Genomic DNA, 15179 nt, shown 5'->3' with positions numbered 1-15179 from the left:
GATTGATGCCTCGCAATTTACCAACTTCAGCGGGCCACAATTCATTTAGCGCAATAAATTCCCCGCAGGTATGGAGAGAGTCGCCGTTCCACCGCCACTGAATGAAAACGCCTACACAAGCTCCAACACACACACGCACAAAGTCTCCACGGCCCAATGTAGACCCATTTTGATTTTGTTTCATGGCTGTAAAAGGAACTGTATATTGCGGACAGCGGCAGAAGATTTGGTCCATTTTTCAAAGCCGACTATATTACCCCAACAGCACGCGTTCTCTTTAAAAAAGACCTTTTTCCCTTCCCATGTTGGGAAAACTAATCCCCATCTGGTGCATAGTACTCTATAAAATGCTCAGACGTGGCCTTTCGGTGATTTCCAGGGAATCGGCGATATGATTGAGAATGTGTCAGTTTTGTAAGCAGGGCTCCGGGTGCACGTGCAAACAGCGGCACCGGTGACCCTGATGTCGTTTCAGATGGTGTCGGACTCCCTGTTTCTGCTAAATTTAGGCCCCTGTGCGGCTGTCTCAAATCCTGAAGACTGGAAATGGCCGTATGCTGGATGTTACAGCTAGAGTAAAATGGAAAAATCTGAAATGTCCATTTAAGAAACGCTTTAATCCAAAGACACATGAAGAGTGTGGAAAACAATAGCACGATTCATCATAAAACACTTATCTTCCTTAATATTGAAATTCTGACCAATGTAGATGTATGCATTTACACAAATCTTCATTCGCCACTTAATTTAGGTACATAATAAATTTATCTTTGATTGCTCTAAGACATCAAGCATTTTTTCACACAACAAGACTAAAACTAATATAAAAAGAACATTAGTGATTGGGTCTTTTATAAACTGGCTTTATGAGCCAAAAATGATCAAGAGGTGTTGAAGAATATTTGAAGGGGCTCATCGGCACTGTGACGTCACCAGGATGACCGAGTGGTTAAGGCGTTGGACTTAAGATCCAATGGACGTATGTCCTCGCGGGTTCGAACCCCGCTCCTGGTAGAACTTTCTAACCTTGAAAATTCATTACCAACTCCAATGCTTAGTGTCTGAAGCAAAGTGCTTTGTTAGATGTTTTCACAAATGTCTTCTTATGATCGAGCGGTTGGACATGAAATAACTAAATGCTTAAAATGATACCTTTAACAAAAATCAGCTCCAATCCATAATCTCAATGATTCATTTCATTCATCGTGCAGCCCGACTGGATATGAACTCCTGCCGGTTTGGCCCGAGCATTCACGGAGTCAACAGCATGAGCAATGTTATACAAACCCCCGAGTTTTCAACTTCTGTTCTGTGGGTTTGCAACAGCATCAGAGGATTATTATCCAACAGGATGGTACCATGTCAGAACAGAGTGTCCCGTGCCAAAGGGCTGGCAGGGAGACACAGAGAGACTGGGGAAAAAAGATATTCCTCCATCTCTAGTATTCTCAAGGTGTTCGTAACGATGTTTCACAAAGAAAAGGAACTGCAGAAGGCCGGCGCTGAGCTCATGCACACGCGTGCTGGATCACACAGACCCTCGGTACGCACCAAACCAAGAGCGTGTCAATCAAACGCAGGAAGGCTTCACACGCCTGTCATAACCCCGCAAAATAACACCTTATTTTCCCAGCGCTGCGTAAACGGAAGAGTCCGTGGAGACGGAGGAAAGACAGAAGACACAATATGATGAGATATCAAACATGGTCCTGAAGGAAGAAACGAAGTTTAGAGATTTTCTACAAGGGAATGTACCAGGGAATGAATATCGCGAACGAATAGCATGAAAGCAACAAGTCTTACATTAATCAATAATAATTCATTAATCACAGGAAACAATTATTCTGATAAAATGTATAACCTGAATTTTGCCAAATGCATAAATGTTAAACTGTGATCTGGAGCCAAATAATCCACGTAAGGCACTGGAATCAAACTCTGTATAACTGAACCAAGTTATAAAGACCCAACAGACCCGTCAATGATTGCTGGACAGACAAATTTGTAGAAATTCTCTGACTTGGTATTTGCCAACAATTGGTGTGCCTGTTTAAAAACACCTCCCAAAGCTCGCTGGTATGTTTATTAAGCTGCGATATTGAACACCGGATCGGGAGACGGAGCCGTGCCGGGTTGATTTACGGGAGCTTTTATCGATGTCATCTGGAGGAGTGGGGTGACTGACATTTACAGGTAAATTCCTCCACGCACGAGTCCATTACTATAACGCATAACCCATCCACAGATCCTCGATCACGGGCTGACCGCAACCCGGCACAATAAATCTGCCGTGCGGGGGGCGACGGCTCTGACCGCCGTGTTAACCTCGTGTTCATGAAGAAAAGACGGATTTGTCCACTTGGACAAAGTGAACGTAAAAGTGACACCGCAAACACACCGTTAAACCTCTGAAACATCTCTCCTCATCACGGTTAAAGTGATTTTCCTGAATTTCTTTGTGGTCACAATTTCGCGGCTTCCAACATGGCTATGACGGTCTATGACACTGGTGGAGGTTATGGCCGTTTCATTTTTTTAAGGCCGCACAAACATTTGAACAAAATACAACCAACAGATTATTTATAACAGATTTAAAATGTTAAGCATATAACTTTAAGATTTAATTATATCGGTAAGATTAAAAAATAAATAAATAAAATCAGAAACCGGAAATGCTTAAGGGCCAGTGTTGACATCTTTCAAAGTGGTCTTTATACTGACTTTACTATATACATACATACATACATACATTTGCATGCACACTCCCTCATCTCATTTCAAACACACAGATACACACAGATTTCTATAGCATGTATGATAGTAAAAATGTATGACACTGTCTTCTAAAGTGTGTGAGCGAGCGAGAGAGAGAGAGAGAGAGAGTCAGCCCTACTGTTCAAGTTCTGCTCCGCAAATAAATTATTAAAAACTGTCTGCTACACCACATCAAACCGACAGCAACACTGAGAAATTCACTGCGGCACAGGGACAAGAGTACCATCGTATCACACACACACTTGAAAATACAGACTGCGGTCCCACTCATTCCAGCTCATAACACTGTCTTCAGTGCCTTAAAGTGACAGTTCACACAAAAATGAAAATGATCTCATCATTTAATCACCCTCTTGTCATTTTTCACCTTTATGACGTTCTTTATTTCGCAGAACACAAAAGAAGATATTTTGAAGAAAGTCGGTCACCAAACAGCACTGGACCCCATTCACTTCTATTGTATGGACACAAAACCAATGCAAGTGAATGGGGTCCACAACATTTTTCAAAATATCTTCTTTTGTGTTCTGCTGAACACAGTCATACAGGTTAGACAGGTTATTGACAAAAGGGTGAGTACATGATGACAGAATTTTTATTTTTGGATGAATATTTGGCAGAACCGGTTCTCATTAAGCATTACTTACTAAACTGAGATGACACTGTGCTAATCACAAAACAATTACTGGCACAAACATACAGCGTGACTACAGCAGTCTACTTCAGAAACGACGTATGAATCAGTTCTTTTAAAGGAATCTTGCAGATAGATGGAATTAATCTGGCACATAACATTCAGCCTGTTGCATCCGAAAGAATCAATCCCACTAATGTTGCATTGCTAACACATTCTAACCAAAACCAAACCAAATAAAACTGACCCAAAACAATTACGCACAAGCAAGTAAAGAGAGCACACGTGTTTCACTTTGAACGACGGACAGCTGCAGACCTCTGTGGAGATCCCGCGAGCCTGCTAATGACATTCCCTCATCTACAATTTTCATTTCTTGGAAAAATGTTTGTTTAATAGTCCCATATTTTTCCAGTTGACGCCAAGAATAAGTCATTATGAGCCCATTGATAAGTGCTGCTCTATAAGTCTGTTCTCACACGTAACCCCAGGCCTCAAAGCTGCGGTCGGCCTCGCGCCAACACTCCGCTAAAGAGACTGTGAGCTTTCAGCGGGAGGAATCAAATCCCAGCCAGTGTTTTAGTTCACATTAGGTGAATGACACTCACGCATATGCTTTGCTGAAAGTGCCAGAGGAGAAATGTGAATGATTCAGATGAGCGTGTGTCAGTGGGCGTATAGTGAGACTGCCGTACCCTCTGCAGGAGTCGAGATTGACTCTCTCCTGTAGGCTATAACCCGTAACATCTCTGATGTCATAAACTTGAGTGAGACACTAATGATGCCAATTTATTCACGACTCTTCCTTTATCACTCCGCACATGTTCTTTAAGGCCAACTGCGCTTTCCAGCACCAGCTGCGCCTGGAGGAAGTCAAATACGCAGCACAGGAAGTCCAGCTCCAAACATTAGGTGGTACGATAAGAACTTTATAAAAACAATGCTGGATTTAGATGTGACATGCTGAATGCGCCCAATTCATTTATGTAACACGAGGAGTGAAACGGTTTTCCAAACTACTCAAATCCTTTTATATTACACCTTAAAAAATCAGTGTTTAGAACAGTTTGACCCACAATTCAGAATGGTCTGCTTATAATAATGACATACATTTTAAATAGATTTAAAAATGTAATAAATTTCAATTAAAAATGTAGAAGTTGAGCCCCACATAAAAAAAGAACGTAAAATAACCTGCAATTTTATGCTTCAAACAGAGATGGCGACAGAGAGGGAGAAAGTGGATTGCAGATTGAAATTAGCAGCGAAAAAGTTTAAACACATTTTTTATAATTAAGGTACAAAGAGTTATTAACAGAATTAGTGAAAAGAAGTCAATTTAACGGATAGTTAACTCACAAAAAATTATGTCATCATTTACTCATCTTCTAGTTTTTCCCAATCTGTATAAATGTCTTTGTTCTGATAAACACAAAGAAAGATATCTGAAAGAATGCTTATAACCAAACAGTTCTTAGACCTCATTGACTACCATAGTAAGAAGAAATAACTTTATCGTTTTATTTTGTTCTGTTAAACACAAAAGAAGATATTTTGAAGAATGTACGACAGGACACAGTTCTGGGGCACTTTATACTATCGTTGTAATTTTTCCTACTATGGGGGCCGAGATCTGTTTGGTTACATGCATCGTCCAAATATCCTTCTCTGTGTTCTAAACAAATACATTTATTAAGGTTAAGAACAACTAGAGTAGAGTAATTATGACTGAATTGTAATTTTTGGGTGAACTCTCCCTTCAAGTAATTTAATTCAAAATGAAAAAGAAAACTACATAAAGCTCTTAAATGCATAAAACTTTTACCTACAAGTCTGTTTGTAAATAAGATGCACAAAGGCCAAAATAACTAACAAAATGATCTCCGTACAAAGATTCTTTTGTGTTCTTTATTGTTCCATTGGGGGGGTTAAAAGGAAGAACTGAAATGATGGATAGAACAGATCGGATGACTGTGATTCACTGTTCTGTCACCTGCAGCGGGACTGACCTTCATCTCTCCCCAATCAGCCTATTTACTCAGCATCAACGCCTCTCTTTCACTGGAGTGCTTCAAATTATCAGTGCCATTATTCAAAAAAGACAGCGGCGATGCTACGAGATAGCTCTCGAACCCAGTTCCGTCAGCTCTGAGAGGGCATTTTCAGCGGGGCAGACTCTGACGGAGTATTCGCCCGCCGCTACCATGGCAGAAATGTGACCCCTCAGGAAAACGGCTTTTCACTCTCCGCAACTTCGCGAGCAACGGAGCTTAGCGTTTAATTAATTAAACCTAAACTGCTGACTTTGCCTGCGATTGGTCACAGCTCATCCTATTTGTCTTTTTCCCACCAGCCTCGTGTTTCCTGAGCTTTCCAACAGGAGCTTTAATAAATCCTGCACTAAATAAAACGAGCAAACGCAACCCGGTGGTCGAGGCAAAGCGGAGAACGGGCTAAATTCCTGCAGGCTTTTGGAAGTGTTTGGGTCACGGGCGGCGCTGTTCAATTAAGCCTCCGGCTATTTGCGTGTGTACAGTGGCCGTCTCTCCTAACGTTCTCCATTATGTCTACAGTTCTCGCTGTCATATTTGATTTGCCGCACGGTGAAGCGGGAGGGGGGACGGGGTGGTGGCTTGAATCAGAGAGACTGTCAGTCACGACGGGAGAGAACGAGCCAGCGAGAGATACACAGAGTGAGAGAGAGAGATTGAAAGGAGCGGCGACAGAGCAACGAAGATCTGCGCAGAGGGAGTCCGCATACGCTTTCGTCTCTGAAATAACTTCCAAATGCCTAGCCGCCGCGAGCCTCCGCCATTGTGTTGGCGCACCACGGCATCTGCATCCTATTAATAAGAGCAAAAGAATCGCAATTACACTCTATTACTTTAGAAAAGCGGTGAAAGTAATTGATAGACTGGAACTCGGCCAAATAGCTGCTGTTCCAATTAGAGGATCATCTTCTCCTGCTTTGTGCGAATATTTGAGGGCAAACATCTCGGGCCATTTGCATGAGGTGTCATTTTGCTGCCAATGATTACAGAGTAGAGGAAGTCTTTGCCCACATGAAGTAAAACATCTGGGGATGTTTTTCCATATATTACGTATGTATTTATGCATTACCGTGTTTATGCATGTCAATCCTGGCGAGATGGTTTCACCTGGAAATATCTGAGTCGAGCCAGTCAGAACCATTTCTGCATTCATATTGATGCATATATTGCGTGTTCCCCCCCAAAAGCAACACGGTGTTATCGCATTCGAAAATCAAATTTCCCTGATATGCAGTATGCTTAAAAGAGGACGGAATGCATCGGCAGGTTTAAATGACAAGCTAACAAGCTTGAACATGTCGGTGTCGTTGAGGAAGATTTCTGCGAGATGACACAAAAGAAATGCAACAGAACGACATCCCACAAATAAACACAAATGAATGTTTTTGTTTAAACATCTCATAAAATAATGTTATTTAGAAGCGATGAAATGCATTAAAAAATATTTTATTTAAGTTTCATAATGTTCTTAGAGTGCTATATTAATTTTGTTCTTAATATAAAGAGGTTAACTGGCCAATCGTAGCACACCTAGCTTTGTAAAAAATCTGCACGTTTCAGAGAGGCGGGGCAAAGTGGAGATACAAGCATGCACGGTATTTGGAAAATACAGCGTTTTTTCTTACCTTAGATCGTGTATACACATCGCATTACATCTAAAACAAACGATAATATTCATTTAAGTGTGTCATATGACCCCTTTAAGAAGTGCTCAAAATGTTTTTTTGTATATTAAGTACAAAATGAGAGCGTTAAAATAGAGCATACAGTATTTTAAGTGGGTTATAGAACTCTTTTCACCCAGACATTCACAAGCCAATATTGGACAAGGCAAATTGCAAATTTTCTGCAACTACGTGTCAATCTGATCATGTGTATATCAATATAAATGCATTTGTTTAAACACAAGCATAATTTCAATATCGCTTTACTCCTAATAAGAACAGACATAACTATTAAAAATCAATTCAAATCATTCATTTTATAGCAAAGTCAAACAAAACAGGTCACATTACAGTATAAATTCTCTGATAGAAAGTGTAAAGACTTCAAAAATTGTAAAAGCTTCAAATCACTCTTCAACATTCAATATGACTTCTGTTTAGTCCTTTTGACACAGAAGAATGGATTGAAATAAGAAAAATAAGCTTTGCGGACTAAGCATTCAAATATCATCAGAATCATGTAAGACTAAAGTAAGGTGATGAGAGATGCATCTTATTAAACGCAGTTACTGGAAAGTGCTGACAACAAACAATTGAAGTCACAACTAAATGCATTTGTTCTACACAAGATAAATTTAAGATAACACTCGATCGGGCCCGGCAGAATCAAACTAGCCTGAAGCTCAACGAGAGGAGCGGCTTCTCATTCTGTCAACCCTTTCAAGAGAACCATCAGCACTTCTTCATCTGAGGTCGACCGCCTCCATCCGCCCTACTGCGGTTGCTAGTTTTTTTCAAAATATGCTTGTGTTAGCAGCCCGGTCAGAACCTCCACCTTAATTGTGGATTACGGTGCGGAAAAAATGAAGCGGAGAGGATTTAGGTAGAATGAGAGACAGAAAGACGGAAGCAGACGGTTTAAAGCCCCTTGGCAGCGACGTATGCAAACACGGCCATTTAACGAAGTTGACAGCCGCCTTGATAACATATGATGTTTTGTTGGCTGGCCTCGAAACGAGACGCGGGATCAAGAAAAAACAAAACTCATGTGACTCAACACTCTGCTAATGTGTGATAGAGCTCCGTCTTTGAAACCTAATTTCCTCACAATTATGTAACTCCCTGGCGCGGTGACGTGCGCACGCTCAAACACGCACCCTTTGGGCTATTAACAAACCTCTGCATGTTTGATCTATGACACCTCAAATCATGTCTTAACCGCTAAATGCCGCAGCTGCAATCAATTAGCGGCGGTGCGCTTCCTCCAGCTGATAGCGAGGGGACGCTTTTGCGTTTGGCAGGCGCCGCACTCCCTCTCCTGCGGGGTGGAGCGGGGCTCTAATGGGACCCAGCCGCCACGCGTGTCCATTCCCGAGAGTTTTGCACGTGTGTGCATGTGTGTGTGCGCTCACGGCAGCTAAAGATGCTCTGAGACAAGAGGAGGAGAGAGCTCCGGCCCCAGCGCCTCACCGTGTTGACATTGTGATGAGGTAGGTCGGTGGGATTCTGACAGCCGGTCCGGAGAGACTGCGGCAAAGAGATGCCCGATCTGGGCTTAGACGATTAAACCTCTAAACTTAGACAATGGGACCTTATCGGCTCCTGTGAGATGATGTTATCTTCATGAGTTTCTGCGATGGACAGCGAGCTCACGGGGAAACAGACTGAACAACACAACTTGCTATAATAGCAACGGACACTTTAAAATGCATCGCTTTGCATTCATGTGTTTGTACGTACAGCTTGTTGTGCGCCTTAAACATCCTCCTAAAGATATCTGTACCTCTGGAAGACAATGTACAATACATCAGCTGTGTGTTCTGCATGCTAAACTATACAACTCATGACTATAGCAAGCTGTTCAGAGGAGCTACAAATCACAGCGAAGATCTCTTCCAATAGAAGACGTTTTAAACATTTTGCGAAACCATGAAAACTTTCTGTGTCAGTCAACAAAGGACAAACTTTGGTACATGCCGCCATTAAATAAGAGTGCTATAATGTTGCCTGTAAGGTTTCTTTTAAGTATGTAAGTTTTAAATTCGTAATTAATGCGTTCAGTACGCTTTTCAATGAAATCGACAATTTCATATGTCTTTACCTATAATTCCCTTTAAAGAAAGTTTTTTGCACATGCAAAAGAATAAAAAGAGGAAAAGATGTGCATTAGGTGTGATTGATGCATTGTTTTATTATTCTCCCGCTGACACTAAGAATGATGGGAAATGTAGTTATTTCACGCGCGCCTGTCACATCATAAACCAGCTATATAATATCTTCTGTCAAGCTTTATGGATAAAATTCATCAAAAGTACACAAAACGCTAACAGACGGAATTATAAGTTTTAAACTGAACTGCAAAAAACTTTGCTTTCAGCTCTTGGGAAGACTCCCTCAAAGACAACCTACATTTCCTACAGGTGCTAAATAAGATCATTCTGAACAAATCTGAAAGTATCATAATTCCCTTACTTATATGATATTTAATAAAAAATCCCCTAATTTATTTTAGTTTCAAAAATATCTGTATAAGAAATACACCTCAATGAGTAATCCAGCGATATGGAAAACTCGAGTTATGACCGGCTGTAAATATTATTAATGTTATTATAATATGCAGGCGAACCTGTTCAACACATATAAAAATCTACAAATGGCGACAGAGGCTTACGCATCCAAACAATTTTCAAACCATTCCTGCAATTTTAATCAAATTCAATAATCGCATAAAAAATAAATAATCTATAATAAAAACTCTTCACATATCCCATTTCAATTTCCTATAATGTATTCTTATTACATACAAACAATGAGCCATTCTTGTCAGTCAATGACCCTATAGTTTTTCCATACATGCCCAAACAAACAGCAAATAACTTTGATTTGTAATGTAAGTTTCTTTAACAACTCTCTCCAAGGGGCCATATCTACACAGATATGTAAATACGCTCCCGATGACTTCAATTAGAAGGCTAAATAAATTCCCCGTTTCATACCATAATGACATCCTACAAAAATACAAACACTATAAATCAAGTTAAATGTGAGACGTCTCACAAACAAGAGCGATATTTCACCCAGCAGGACATTACAGTCAAATATTTTCTTGTATAAAGACGTGCACTCGACCGATTCATATTTATAGTATTAAAAAAGAAGGCCTCGTCGTCCAACAGTCAGACAACTCAAGGTTCAAGTGCCATTCCTAAACAAAGGAGAGACGACTTGGCCGTGAAGTGACAGGAAGGCCACGCGGGCACCGACGAGTAGATTGTATGTTTTCATTGCCGTGCCGCCCACAAAAAAATCGCTCCGAGTTCGTCTCTCTCACTTCTCTCCTCCGCTCGCTGGAAATGAACTATTCAACCTCTTCACACAGACCCCTCTGCTTTTCTTTACCGTTCCTTTAAAGGTTTCCTCTCTTTCTCTCTTTAATTTAGTGAATATTTTTAATGCGTTTTTTAAGTAAAGTCAAACTTAATATTCATCCGGTGCTTATCACTGTTTCTGTGCAAAGCAGGCCATAAATATTAATGAGGAGTTTGGTGTGGACCTGAAAGAGCCTGCTACGCATCGTCTTTCTCCGTTAAGAAAGGGAGGGTTTATCACAAATAAAAACCCCCGGGTAATTTTTCACAGAAATAATTGCCCTGCATGTGGCAAATGGTGTTATTTTCTGGTATTTAAAACTTTGGCAGGGCTCCTCGTGTAATGATTCGCTGGCTGCAGTGAGCACTGGCAGTGAGACGGGCCGAGCGAGCGACGGACTGAGAAGAGCTAAACTAACTGTGGCCGCTCGACTGGAAGCGTTCAAGACGGGAATAAAAACACGGAATGCTGGTCTGTATTCGGTGTATTCTGACTGGAGCTGGTTTCAGAACAAAACTGTGTTCTCAACTGGTGGTGCAGCGTTCTCTTGTTTGGAGAAAACAGCAAGACCGGATTATTATTCAATAGAAAACGATCTGCTTTACAATATTAAAGTTGAAATGAAATCTAAATCTAAACCCTTTTCTAAGCTTATTATAAATGATTTCTCAGTTACAAAGCAAAAGGAAATAAAAATAGAAAATAAGGTTGCAGATACATAATAGCTTGTCACAATATGCACAATAAAAGTTTGCAATAGGAAAATAGATTCATAATTATCTAGTCTTCAAAGAGTAAAATAAATGATCTATAGACTTCAAAAAGTTATGTACAGTCAAGAGAGTCATGCTTTCTCAAAACTAATTGTAAAACATGTATGTTGGTCATATATCTTTATAGTTATATTTATTTATATGTATTATTTGTTTATGTTTATATTATATTGTATATTTTATAGGTCAATTTTAATAAAACTTATTAAAATGTAACATACTTTTTTTAATTAAATATATCGTAATAGTAGTATATGAATAAATGTATATGTGACAAATACAAATATATATATCTTTTTTTAAGAAATAAAAAGAATCCAATTGAAAGTGATTTTAAAACTAAGCATCACGTTTCTGTTCAATATCACACAGCCAAAAATTTCCTTTTATATTGTTTAAGACCAAATATGTCACATTTTGTTCTCCATGCCATTTCATATTGACTTCTCTGAAACAAAAAAGTGCTTGAAACTCAAAGACACAAAATGACATTTAATGAACGTTATCCAAGTTTAAAAGTGAGAGTACTAATGTTTCAGCAAAAGACGAGCTGCATTAGCGTAGAGATGAAGCGGGCACGTGCGAGAACAGATGACAGCAGAGCCTTTACTCAGGTGGGCAAACCGATGCCAGGACGAGACTCATTACAGCATTTTGTCATCACGGGCGTTCTTGCTTGGACGGTTTACAAAACACGCCGTCCAGATCCCGCATTGAATCTCCACTTGGCTGAAGGCCCTGTTGAACATCAGACCTGAGAGAGAGACACCCGATAACCTTCAGTGAATGTCACTGTAAAACGCAGAGGAAATGAATACAGGACGACGCATTGAAACAGCTGCTGGAATACGGCGGTCCGGACGCGTGTCTCTCTTTCATCACGCGGCTCTTGAATTAAAGCAAATGTGATTCTAATCGCAATTAGTCTGCGAGTATTAAAATTTCGCCCCGTCCGTCCTCCAATCTACACGTTCGGTCAAACCGCCAATTTGCTCCTGATTGAAGATCGTGATCTCGAGTCACGGCGAAGCACTTATGTTGGGCAAACACTGATTCAGCTGCAAACCTCCCCAAACTCAGAGAATCAGATGATTAGAGCGGGTGGGCTCCATCGGGGTCTCTCTCTCCAGCTTTATCTCGCTGACCCTGCTGATTTTCATTAAAGATATCCGTAAAATTGTTGTTTTGAAATGAAAAGTCCAAGTGCTTGGCACACAGTGCAAGTTTAATTTCCTGTTGTTTCGCAGGCTTTCATGGAAAACAAGAGTGTTGATGGGCGAGACGGGGCCTCCTGTTATCAGGTGACACAAAACGCCGGGAGGAATGTGAAGGACTCGCTGCTTCCAAGCTTCACTGAATCTATGAGGTCCAAAAATTAACATTCGTTTACTCTAATTTCATTCCAAACCTGTATGACTTCATTTCTTCTGCAGGACACAAAAAAAGGTATTTTGAAGAATGCTGATATCCAAACAACATTGGACACCATTGACTTCCACTGTACGGACAGAAAACCACTCGTATCTCAAAATATCTTCTTTTGCGTTCCACAATAGAAAGAGTCGCATACAGGTTTTGAATGACATGACATTATATTTGTGACACAAATGACACAACTTTCTTATTTTTAGGTGGACTTTCCCTTTAAGCAGTAAAAGTGATGAGAAAGCAACCCAAAGTCATTTCAATTCAAAAGTAACTTGAGTGACCAATTTAAATACAGAAACAGCGGTCGAGTAAAAACACCTCTGCAATTTCGTACAAACACCTGTGTTTCTATTGTATATCATAGTTTATTATTTTTCTCCCTTGTCTCGATATGGAGGTAAAATCAACAAACTTCTTCTAGCTTATAGTATATTCATAACCTTTTTGTTTAAGCTGCATTCAGAGATCTTTTAGGTTAAAACTAAACAAAAATCGCTGAATGAGCAAGTACTAAAAAAATGTCTGACGACAAATAACTTTGCAAGCAATTTGCATTTTTATGTTTAAACAGAGATGGCGATAGAGAGGCACAAAGTTATATATTGGAGCTTTAATAAAACAGTCTGGAAAAAGCTATTGTACGACAAACTCACGCAATTTAACACCATTCAGTCACCTGAAAGAATTCTTGTCTGTCGCTTCAACTTCAGCGCAGTTCACCTCAGTAAATTAAACCTGAAGAGAACCAACGGCAACCGTTGACAATGACGACAAGATTGTACTTTGACCAGGAAATGGACACATTCGACCGTCTGCGGCTCTGGACCCCGGCGTGCACATTTAACCGGCCTGTAATGTACATACTAATTAGCGGTGAGGCAGAGGAATCCTGGCTAGCATGTTAAATCTGCGACATGACAGAATAATTTGACTCCTTAAAAGGATTATGCAAATTAGCGCTCATCACAGCATAGGAAGAATAAAAAAAGGTGACAGATAATTTATACATAATACACCTTCCCTGGATATCTGCAGGCAATGCACATGGGCAAGAGGCAATTCCATCACCAGCCAACCTTAAAAGCATGTTTACCTGTCATCTAGTTATAAAGCAGACAGGCTGTCATTATTTCATTTGTACATCAAGCTTGGCCTTCTTTAACACCGGGTGACGTACGGGTGTGAGATGTGTGGCCTACTTTTGTACCTTAATACATGTGAAACCTCAGATACCATTGATATGATTATTAGTTATTTTTCATTTAAGTATCTTTGTCACAAACATTTCTCGTTTAACTCCAAAGGTAAAATATAGACAATTATTGTCATACTGTAGGGCATAAGTATATAGCTATAAAACGAATGTGGAGAGCATCATTTTGGTGGAATTTGAGAAATATTTGCGGTTATTTTGTCATCTAATCAGAACACATTATAGAGATGAAACAGAATACTGAAGTCAGAATTTGCTTTCTTTTTGATTCCTGTCTAACAGAAACACCTGAGACAGAAATAAGACCTCATTCGAAAATGAGGTTCTTTTGCCGTTCGCATTCTGCAGATTTCACGGCGCAAAGTGAAGAATCCACAGCCGGTGTGATGTTTCCGCAGCTCCACCGAACTGTCGGCACCCATTAGAGCGTTGTGTTCTTCCTCCTGACATACATTACCGCACATTTTAACATACTCATCAAGATTTATATAATTTGTTACAAGTAAGTCAAATCTATACAAAGAAAACTGCAAGTTATGGTTAGAGGCAGGGTAGTAAATTGTTCCATTTTTGCAGGTAATCTAAATGCAAACTAGAAGCAACTTATCATGAGAATGGATTTCCCACCATCTGGTCAAATAACAGGGGATTTGTCTAGTGGCAAGCAAAGAATGGAATGATGGGAGAAAGATTAGCAAGCAAGTCCTACAGTTGGCTAAAATGTATTTTGTGCAAACAAGAACAGATGACGCCTTAACAATTACACCTGTCAAAAACTCCAGAAAGCAATCCATCTCTCGCAGCTCGCCTGAAAGCGCGCTACTTCATAGCAAAATGATTTTTTTAAACAATTGTCGGCAAACGTTTTGATACATGACAAGCCGAGAAGTCGCATTTTACTTTCATGCGCAACCAAACCCAACCTGGGCTCTGCCACGGAGCGTTAAGTACGACAAACGCGAGGGGGTGACGCAGACGGCCATGCGGTTTTCCCGTCCCGGATATATTTTCAGATCAAAGCCGAGCAGAAATGCCTTCGCCTCTCTTACCGATGGCCTTCTGGCCCGTGAAATGCCCCTTTATGTGTGATCGCAACAACTACAGGCCACAATAAAAGAGCGGCTGTTAACCATTTATCCGTCTCAGGCTGTCAAGAAAAACCATACTAGATGTGGTATTCTCCTCACGCAGGCTTCTGAATTAAAACCTGTATTGAAAGCATGTTTGTGCAACATAAGAACCCAGAAACGCTACACAAGTAAACATTATTAC

General features: G+C 40.3%; 1 protein-coding gene and 1 non-coding gene across 5 annotated transcripts in view; one reads left to right on the top strand and one right to left on the bottom strand.

Moving 5' to 3' along the window:
* The window catches only part of LOC130437302 (neuronal PAS domain-containing protein 3), a 225022-nt gene that overhangs the window by 178726 nt on the left and 31117 nt on the right, over positions 1–15179 (bottom strand). The gene's annotated exons all lie outside the window — the stretch shown is intronic.
* Positions 932–1014, top strand: trnal-uaa (transfer RNA leucine (anticodon UAA)). The gene has a single exon. It is a non-coding gene; the product is annotated as a tRNA-Leu (tRNA).

This window comes from Triplophysa dalaica, chromosome 15 (assembly GCF_015846415.1).
Source record: "Triplophysa dalaica isolate WHDGS20190420 chromosome 15, ASM1584641v1, whole genome shotgun sequence".
NCBI classification, from domain to species: domain Eukaryota; kingdom Metazoa; phylum Chordata; class Actinopteri; order Cypriniformes; family Nemacheilidae; genus Triplophysa; species Triplophysa dalaica.
This window is presented reverse-complemented; position numbering and strand designations above follow the sequence as displayed.